Here is a 10,647-nt window from a genome sequence, read left to right as displayed (position 1 = left end):
TTCAGGTAGAGATTTAATACTCCCAGTTAAGTAGAGAATTTCACCTCTTCCTGTTAGCCTAAAAGATCCAGGATTAAGACACTTTGGGGCCAATGAAGAAAAATCCATGTCAAGGTCTTTGGTTTAGCTTTATTTTCCCCCAGAAATAAGAGGTAATTTATTTTGACCTGGTTATTCTGGAGAACTTTTTAGCACTTATTCAAACATGTTCTTCCTCCTAAGGACTCCTACCATCACTCAGCTGGAGCAGCAAGTCATTACCAAGCACTTGTTAGTGCTTGTTAAGATCTCGTTAGAAGTTCCATCATACCAAAGATGTTTCAAAGGAATGCTGAATATAAAATGAAATAAGGCTGTTTAGTCACATTTGGTGAGGATGTTACCTGGATTAAGGATTTTTGGAGCTCGCTTCCCATCTACCTCAGCAATTTTATTCATGGTTTACCAGATGTTAACCTTTGTAGTGAGAAATAATGTGGAACGAACTGATTTTTCCAGCTGATGACTAGGTGGTAATTTGTCAAAACACCCACGTGCCTGACAGAGGAGAAGATAGGGAGGGAGATCCAGGTTGCATTTCCTGGCTAATAAAGATCTGGCATATATTAGTGCTAGGCAGTAGGGGAGAAAGAGATATTAAACAGCAAGAGGATGGAGACATCTTCAGTAATTCTATCTCCTTCAGAGACTATACAGAAAGACTGAATGCCTAGAAGCAGCCAAAATCGGCTCCCTCTTTCTAACTGCCTTCCTGAGCATTTCACCCCTGAGCGCACTTCAGTACCCCCCCTTCCAGATGCAGCCTTGGGAAGCTGCACTACTCAGACTGGTATTTGTATCATCACAGTTCCCCGGAGGTTTCTCCCCACATTACTCACTTCACCATCTTCCGCTGCACATTCAACAATTTCTCACTTTCCCACCTGCCCCCGCACTGTAGTTTCCTCACACAACCATGCACGGCAGCAGTCCCCTTTAATCAGTGTCTTGGGTGGCAAGAAACTTCCCCACTTTTCTCCTCCCACCATGGCTGAGGAATGGTTCGGACCCCTGCCGGGAGCTGCCAGTGAGCCTGCTTCCTCAGCATCTCCTCACAGGATGCCCCCAAGGGTGTGCAAGGGTGGACCATCCAAAGCCAGCCACCCTCCTGGTGTGCAGCAGGGCCAAAGGCAAGGCCACCTTAAGTAGCAGTAGCCCCCACAGTCCCATCAGTGGCATGCTCAGCTGAGACACGGGTGTGCACGCCATGCCAACAGGATGCTCCATAACGCCCAGCAGTGCCGCAGAGCTGGTAATTTGTCCCATGCTTATCCCTGCTCCACCACACTGACTCACTGTCACGCTTCCATGGATTTATTTCACCAAACAAAAGTCGTCATGTTGATGTGTTGACCTTCATTCTTTGCAAAGTCCTCCTGGCTGACAGTGACCCACCACCCACACTGGGGCTCAGCACTGCTCGCCGTGGTCCATCCAGGCTGGGAGGAAGCTGGTGGGAAGTGCTGACTGCGGAGCGGGTGGGAAGCGGGGGCTGTCAGTGGCCCCGCTCCTGGCCAGCGAGGGAGGGAGCCAGCTCCCACCCCTGCAAGAGCAGGTGAGGAACAGACTGCCCTATAAACACACAGCAGGGAAATCGGGGTGAAGCACTGCTCTGAGGAATTAATTCAAGTTCAGACCCCTCAGAGGAAGTGAGCACATAGAAAACACAAATCTTAATAAACCCCAGCAATTCATTTAAAGACACTCAAGGGAATTTACAGACAATGTATGGCAACACATCTTGTTTTAATGCGAAGAGCACAGCCTAACTATTCCTTCCTAGCATTTTGTCCCCTAAAGTGTAACCATGTATTACTACAGACACTGATGTAAGTTAATCCAAAAGAGTTTGGAAAGATAAATGAATAAAAAAAAAAAGGATAAGAGTAGTGTTTGTTGATTACTTCCTTTTAACATCCCTTTTGCAGATTCTTTTTCTTGTCAGTGCCTATAAACTGTGTTACCTACAAAGAGGTTTTTATATAGGTGAACTCAAATTCAATAGGAAAGCAGAAGGGAACACTGCTGAGGTACTGGATATTACCAGAGAGTTTTCAATAAATCACGTCATTATCATTTCATAAAAGAAATTCTTACCCTCAATATTCCAAGTTCAAATCTGCTTATTTTGATTACTGAGAATTCGCCTCTGATCAAATCAATTTTAAAAGTGATTTCTTACCTTTTCCTCTATATAAGCAGCAAGATCTAGAGGTATAATCAAGGTCAGCTGCAGGCATTCGCAAGCTAGGTAGTGCAAAGGGCAGTAACATGTTGGGGACAGCAAGATGGATGTTGTTCCAGTGCCTATTTTGTCTCTTGCAGAAGACAACCTCTCTCTGGCTGCCATTGACGCAGAGGCCAGAGCAGGTGGGCTGCTGGCTGTTCCCAGGAGGGGCAGTTTGGCCCAGCAGCACCCACTGCCTTCACCATCCCTGTGTTCAACTCTCCAGTGATTTGTCCTTTCCTGTGAAGGCAGCAGCCACACCTTAAGCACTGATGCTTGGCACTGAGAAGAGGTGGCTAACAAAAACAACATGTTACCTGGTAACAGAGGAAAGGCAGAACACCAGCAAAGATAAAAAAAAGATGAGACTTTGCTTCAAGTGGACCACCTCTCCTCAAGTCTTGCTTGTACTTCCTCGTAACCGGCCATGTCTCTGCAGTTAAACCTTTCAGTTTTCATTAAAATTCATCATCCCCATGCCATCATCTGAAGATTTGTTTTTTGTTGCTAGTGCTGACGTCTCATCCCCTTCTGACTAACAGATCACTGCAGTGATTATGCAACGATGACACTGTCCTGCAGCACTCATGCAAAAGAACCTTCTGCTTTGCTTTGTCCACAAAGCTAAATATAATTAAACACGGCCACATTGTGCCTGTCTTTGAGATCAGACAAATTCAGGGCATCCTGGTTTTGCATCCGATGCTTACAGGAGCTACCTGCAAAAACCACCCCTGAAGTCCCAGATGTCTTTCCGTTGGTCTGCTGGCCAGGTCAGACAAGTTTCCCCACCAGGCCTCTCCCTGGCCCAGCAGACCACTCCTGGCTTACCCCTCTAGCTGAGCAACCCATGCTTCTGATCAGACCACAACACCTGGTGGAGTATGGGGCACCTTCAATATCCAGCTGGGAATATAAACAAGTTGTGAACAGAAATACAGTTTCCCAGTACAGCATTTTAATACAGTTATAAGCCCAGAGTGATTGTGTCTGGGATTTTTGGAAATGTAAGATACAAATCCAGAGTTCATATGCAAATAGGTAAAACAGACTGATTTTAAAGCTGGGGCTAGCAAATCAAGTAGAAAGAAGAAATTGACACTGGAATTTAACTGTACACCACTTGAAGTGAACACCCTTGCCTTATAATTTCTCTCTCTCTCAAAAAAAAAAGGATGGTAATATATAAAATTTGAATGATACCAAGTTTTCATGCAGAGATGCACAGTAAATTATCACTTGGAAACTAGCAATCACTCCTTTGATACCATTTCAGTTTCTCAACCCCCATATTTCAGTTTTGACTTAGAAAGCACACTTTTGCATGAAACTATTTCCACAACCTCCATTTGTTAGATTGTATTTTAGCTGGATAAACACAAAAAAGTTGTCATGATTGGTAATAGATCTTCATCTCATACAGCGTTAGATCCTAATAAAACCAGCATAAATTCAGACAGGCTTTTTGAAATCACTGGCCACTTGAAGCCTTTTTTGGAACTTAAGTCTATGTTATTTATTCATATTCTCCATGCATAGCAAGAAATTACTGCAGGTATCTCAGAACACAAAAATTTAACAGCAGTGTTTTGAGGCTGTACTTTTTAACTGCAGCTCAAAAAGAAAAAGCAACAAACCTACCCAACACCAAAATATAATACTGTATATTGGCAGTTCTGCACTGAAGAAGTTTCTGTTCTTTAGGGTTATGAGTAAAGCACACTCATCACTTCTTTTATTAAGCAAGCCTCTTTGTTTCCAATCAAAACCAATTGTTACCATAGTTGTATAATAAAACTAGAGAATACAGTTACCTCACCGTTCTCCATTTACAAATTACTTTTTTATGTTCAGCCCTACTTCTAGCCAAGGATGATAACACACAAATAAGGTAACTTGATCAGGGAACGTAATCAGGGAATTATGACTACTTTACAAGAAAAAGGAAAGTCAAGGCAGAGACAAAGCAACTCTCCTGCTGTCACTCAGCTATCGGATATTCCATGTGGAAGGCAGCACACTCCATTCCCATCCTTTGTTTCAAAGTTTGCCCAGAATCCAACCCTCTGCCATGGTTTCCAACCAGAGGTTCAGGCATGAGTTAAGATGATGTAGTTGCACTCTGAGGCAATGCAGCTCAGGTCAGTGAGAAAGCAGAGGGACCAAGGGGAGAGCTCTGTGGGCCATTTCAGGTCATTGGCACGTTGTAAACAAAGATAATAGAAATTCTAAGTCTGGGTAGACACATGGATATTAACAGCAAACAAACAGGGAAACATCTTTCATGACTCATTATCTGTGTTACCGGCAAAACTATTGTGTTTTCAAAGACACAAAGCATCTTCACAGATCTGAGGGAAAGTATAAAGGGAAAAATCCATAGATAAAAGATTATTTGTTTTTAAAGTCTTAAAAATAGCAGAATTCCAAGATTTATCTTCTTATACTGGAAAATCTAGTGAAAAGACAAGGAATTGAGGACACTGTTCATGTACTACTTAGTTGGTGAAAGAAATTAATTTATGTTGTTGTTTTCTCCCTCTTATCCCAAAGAAGCTTACACTGACAACCCTGTGTTTGAAAAATCTCTTTCATTCTCAACTCCTCAGCTTATAGTCCAAATTTAAATCAAGACCAGGCAAGGATTTCAAGAAGTCCAAACTATACACTTTTTTTTGTAATAGAAAAATAGAGTTTCTGATCATAATGTAGACAAAACTGTTATAGAGAGTAAAGGAGGGAATGAGGGAAGAGGAAGAGACAAAGAGACATAAGCACATTTCCACTACCACTTGGGAAGCTGACTCCACCCTTAGAAGAAACAGCCCTTGAGCAAAATGTGGATCTACCTACAGATTGAAAAGCACTGGCAGGTCAAGATGTCAAAGCAGATCATGGCATTCATCTGGACTGAGGTATTCAAGTGAGAAGCCAAGCTAACTGCAGCCTGCAATTACTCTCCACCGTGCTATTGAGTCTTAACCCAATATTTTTCCTGAAATTTGACTCCCCATGTCACATTTTCTTAGTACTCAATCACTGTACTTCATTCACATCAACAAGTATCTGCCTTTCAGTGTTTGCTCTCTATTTTAGTGACCAAGTGCCACTTATTTTGTTCAATCTCTCAAATCCAAGCATCTCATGGAGAAAGAAGTCTGTTTCTGCAGATTTCCAAAGCCAAAAGCTTTTGTATCACACAACCATCACACAAGCTCCTCTACTGGATGTTTCAACCATGTTCTGTTTTACAAAAACTGTATCACAGGTTTGGTCTTGTTCTAATGCAAATCAAGCACATTGAAACCATTCAAATTCCTGTAAAACATCCAGTCTACAAGTGGTCAGTTCTGAGGCCTTGACAGCACAAGCAGTGGGTAACTGGAATAGCTTCTAACAAAGTGTTAACACAGAGTGCAGCAGCACCATTGGTGGCTGACACCCAGAAGTCCAGATCATTATCTCCCTCACTGAAACCTAAGTTTCATCTGAAGGTAACAACCTGCTTCAATTTTTCATTCTCCTGCAAAAATAGATTCTGGGCAGATACTGCTGAAAAACAAGATTAAGAAGCTGAAGGTCAAATAGCAGAACAAACAACAGCATCCTACACCCGACGCACTAAGTAGCAGCACAATACTAAAGCAGCGTTCTGTGCCTATTATCATAACATCTGCAAAAAGCAAATCCCAGCCTGGTCTAAATCAGGCTGCCAGAGAATCAAAATACAAAAGATTAAGGTGATGATTTGGATAAGATGAAGAACAAATATCAATCTTTATTCAGAATTTCTCCATTTATAGCACATACAATGCCTGATACATTGTGAGCATAACTGAACAAAGTGACCCAGGGAGCAGCTTGCCTAGCAGTGTGATTTTTGTCTCACATCACATGCACCCCCCCAGCCCCCAGAGCATAATAGCTACTTTTTCTCCACAAGTTTAGAGCTTTCTTTGCAGCTGCAGAGGCAAGGGAGATAAATATTTCACACCCTTTTCACATGAGAACAATTTTCCTTGGTTTTTTGTTTTGTTTTGTTTTTTAATAAGGAAAGCACCCCCCTACACATGTGTACCAAATAAGGAAACTGTTCAAGTGGTTCTTGTTATGAAAGCCAAATATAACAACCCCTTTAATTATAAATTTTAAATGCTGAAAGCCTCTGTAGCTAGAGGAGCTAAAATGCATTGTGAACCATTAAGACAACAATGGGAGAGTCACAATATTTTGTAGAAAATGCCACTTAGAAACAGCTCTCTCCCTGTCTTATATCAGTAATCTACCAGGAATGTAAAAGTTACAAGAAAATGGGAATTTAAAAAAAGAATAAAACTATGGAAGTACTGGTGAAACAGCATGCTATCAAAATGAGTGGATGGATTAGTAGGCAGAAATCCTAAAGATTGGAAAAATAAATTATTTGGTTTTCTTCACAAATAACTCCTCCCATGACATTTCACCTGTCCATCTGATAAACTGATTTGCAGCAGTTCCTCATCCATCTAGAGTCTGCCGAAGTCCACTGTATGGCCTAGATACAGAGTAATACTCGCTAATTTGAAGTTTATCCTCATGCTGCCTCACAAAAAGCAGACACTGAAGGAGTGGGACTGAGTAATTTCCCAGATAAATGGCTTCGCATGACTTACAGGCAATCTGTCACAACTCAGGCACCTTTGAATAATATGAAGTAGCTGTAGCAGGGCAAGAATAAAGTGTTAGTCTAATCCTACTTAGCCTTAAAACTAGCACTAAGCAATCTACCTGCTTTTGACCCCCCACCTCCTCACTCCCATCAAGGGCTCCAAACCATGGCGATACTTGTCATCCAAAAGGCTCCTTTGGTGTGTGTCAAATCATAGGAGGAGTCTCTGCCTGTGTTTAACGGAAACAAAATTATCTATGAAGTTTCATGGGAAAATTGGAGGCTGCTTGAAGAGACTGTAGAGTTGTACTTGGAGCAAAGAGAGACGACTTCAAAACTAAGTCATTTTGTTTGGGCTCAAACAACCGAAACACCAGTGGGAAAGTTGCTAAGGAAAAAGGCTGAGTTTGAGTCACATGTTTGGTCAAGACAAGAGGCAGGATGATATTTGTAGGTTAAGGGAATAACTTCTATTGAACAAATCATAGGGTAAGAAAAATTAGACAAGTTTTCAGGTATGCAAGCCTGAAATAGGAACAGCAGTGTTCAAAGCTCAATGCAAGTTAAGAAATGCATTGTTCAGAGTTTAGCTAGAAGGATAACTGCAAGATCATTTTTTGAGAGCAAAGGCATCGTATGCCCATGGAATAAATTGAGGTGGTAAGTGTCAGGAAGAAAGAAAACTGGTATGGAAATTTCACCCTGACGAGAACAGAGGCTGGTCGTAAAGACAAACCATGTATCTCATGTGGACCACATAGATTTTAATGAGCCATAAACCACTCAATAGAGCCCATATTTCTGGACTCTAGTAGCATCATGGATTTCAGGGTTTAGGCTCATCTTCAGGCATTTTTGTTGTAAGGGACCTACAGGTCTGAGGACTAGGACCAGAGAGAGTGATTGCTTTGTACAGAATATTCACTCATCGTCAGTATGGGGATTTTTTGCCCTTTATAGATTGCCAGTGAGCATTCATTCTGCTTTAGAATGGTTGCTTAGCTTCATACCTACTGCAAGAGCACTTTGGGTACACTCCCAAAGGAGCCCAAATGGAAGAGCAGAAATAGAATCTGGGGATGCCAACAGTGTTTCCATAGGGGACATTTGCTGTTGTAACACAGCAGATATGAACAGGCAAGTTTTATACTCACAAAGTTTTTCTGAAGCATGTTTTAGGTATGTTATGACAAATACAGAACTTTGCTTGTGCTCAGATTAATGCAAATGGGGATTTGTATGACATCCAGCACAGATGGTGTTGGAAAGGTTTGTTTCAATATATGGGCTTCTCTAGTACAGTTGTGAATGCTTATGAATTTCCATGCAAGTGCCAGAGAAGGATGATAGATGACAGTCAGAGGCATAAGACTAGAAGAGCTTCATTTGTACAGAAGTAGTTCCCTGTAACGTTGAAGCAGTTCTCTCGAAAGCATGAATCTTCCTCTAGGGAAGCATTCTTTATGGGTAAAAAACCCCTTCAGATTACATCTTGATGGTTCCCCTTAGAGCAAAGGCAGGGGTATCTGAGCCTCAACTTGGTACCTATTGTCATAGTTGTTGAATTTAATAGCAGCAGCTGTGTTAGCTGTCAGTCTTCTTTATAGGTAGTTATCTATGCTTCTATGCTGCTGACTGTATCAAGGAACGGGACATGGACATAGAATCAACTTTCTATCACATTCAACAGTAAGGAATTGCCAGTGTCTGATCCTAAAATAACACTATCTTCCCATGACATTAGGTACATCACAGGCTTAGATACATGTGGGCTTCATCATGCAGTTGTTAAGCAATGTACTTCCAAGCTAGCCCATGACCAAATGGATAGTGTGACTAGTTAATACAGTGTAGGAAAGAAGATTTAATTTATTTTTTTTAAAGCTGTTGTAAGTGAAGATGAAGTGAATGAGATCAATAGCTTTAACACAGTAATCTGACTGCTGTCTTGTAAACATGCAATTTGTGTCAGCATGGCCCAAGGTGTTAGGATGTGGGCTAATGGAACTAGACATATGGAAGAGTAAAACTGCCAAGCTAAGCGTACGAGACTACAACCATCAAGACAAGCATAAAGTCCAAACCAAACACAGTCACTTTTACTCTTGACAAAATCCATGTTCTTCAGCACAGAGATAAGATTGAATAGGTGCTCCTGTCTTCTTCTTTAGACTAGGAAGAGGTCCCAGGGCATTGCAGCATTTTAGTCCTGCAGTTGCCCCTCCAGTTTTAGAAGGGGTCTAAAAACCAAGATGCCAATGAAAGCCACTTCCATGTGAAGGCACAGAGATGGGGTTTAAACAGAACTTGCTAAATGTTAAAAACCTGCTTAATTCAGTAACATGCAAGTCTGACTTTTGCATTCATTCCTGCAGAGTTCCAGGGGAAAATAACCTACATATTTTCAAGAAGCTATAGTTTATGTTTAATGCTCTTAGTTTCTCATCTCAAAGACTCACTGGCATAGAAATCATGCTGAGCTGCAAGCCTTGGTGTCTAAGTAGAAATAGCTGGCAGAAGAGAGATTTGAAACCTTTGAATGTAGAACATTTTCAATAGCAGAACTCAATCTCAAAACATATTATTAACATCTAAGCTAGAAGTAGTTTTTGTTTCATGGTTAAAGTGCATGAAATACTATACTCAACTGCCTCTTATGGAAGCCATGCCAGAGCTAGACTTGACTGTGCAACTGTTCCAGCAATCACTGCCCTATATTTTAAATTCAAACTGCAAATCAAGAGGAACACTTGATGAACGTTACCACTCATGTTATATGAGTCCCTTTAGGAGCTATCTGTGAATGCAGCTCCATTTACAACAGCAATATCTCTGCCTAAGCGTACTATTTGGCATTGCAACCAGTCTGAATGGGAATGTAACAGAGTTATCCTGAGAGGACAAAGCAAGGCTTCAGCTTGAGCTGTTAGGAACTAACTTCAGCTTCTTTCCCTTTCTCTGTGCAGCTGCATAATTTGCATGTAGCTACCAGAAGGAATGAGTTAGTCTATAACTCAAGTTGCAAGCACTACATGTCACACATGCCAACATCTCGATGTCTTCCCAGGACCTGATCACCTTCTCTTGACTTCACATTAGCATACTGCCAGAAGTCTTAAAAGGAATGGGCAATGGAGAGGCCAAGGAGATCTGCCCCATGCATCTCTGTTGAATTCTGGATACTAGACCAAGGCACCACAAACAGTCTGAGACACTATCTGATAAGAAATGGGAAGTCATTCTGCTTCTAACTCTAGATTAGCTTATTTCAAAGTTGGCCTCCTACAACTGCATTTCATCTCTCAGTTCACAATAGTTACACAGAGTGGATCCCATCTGACGAGACCAGATGACTCTTCAAGCAAAGGCTGAACAAGGCTTAATGAAGCTGTGGATCCTATTAGCAAAGGATCTGTGTTTGCAAATTTAGGAACTATGCTCCAGAGGAGAGGAAGTGCTCTGATGCAGATATTAAGAGTCCAAACTGAACTTCAAGATAGCAGAGCTTACCTGAGACTCAAATTACACAGCAGCACCCACAATTATACTTACCAGTTAATAATACATGTCAGTTATAAGTCTTGATTCTTAATAGTTCTTCCCCCCACGCTCCTAAGCACTACAGAAACATTAAACTCTCATTGCTACAGCAAGAGACATATGTTCCCCTTGGTTTTGGGAGACTTCTGTAACATTTCTGCCATCTTTGACTCATCTGATTTTGGGCGTCTTC

Source organism: Falco peregrinus, chromosome 6, assembly GCF_023634155.1.
Source record: "Falco peregrinus isolate bFalPer1 chromosome 6, bFalPer1.pri, whole genome shotgun sequence".
Taxonomy (NCBI): domain Eukaryota; kingdom Metazoa; phylum Chordata; class Aves; order Falconiformes; family Falconidae; genus Falco; species Falco peregrinus.
This window is presented reverse-complemented; position numbering follows the sequence as displayed.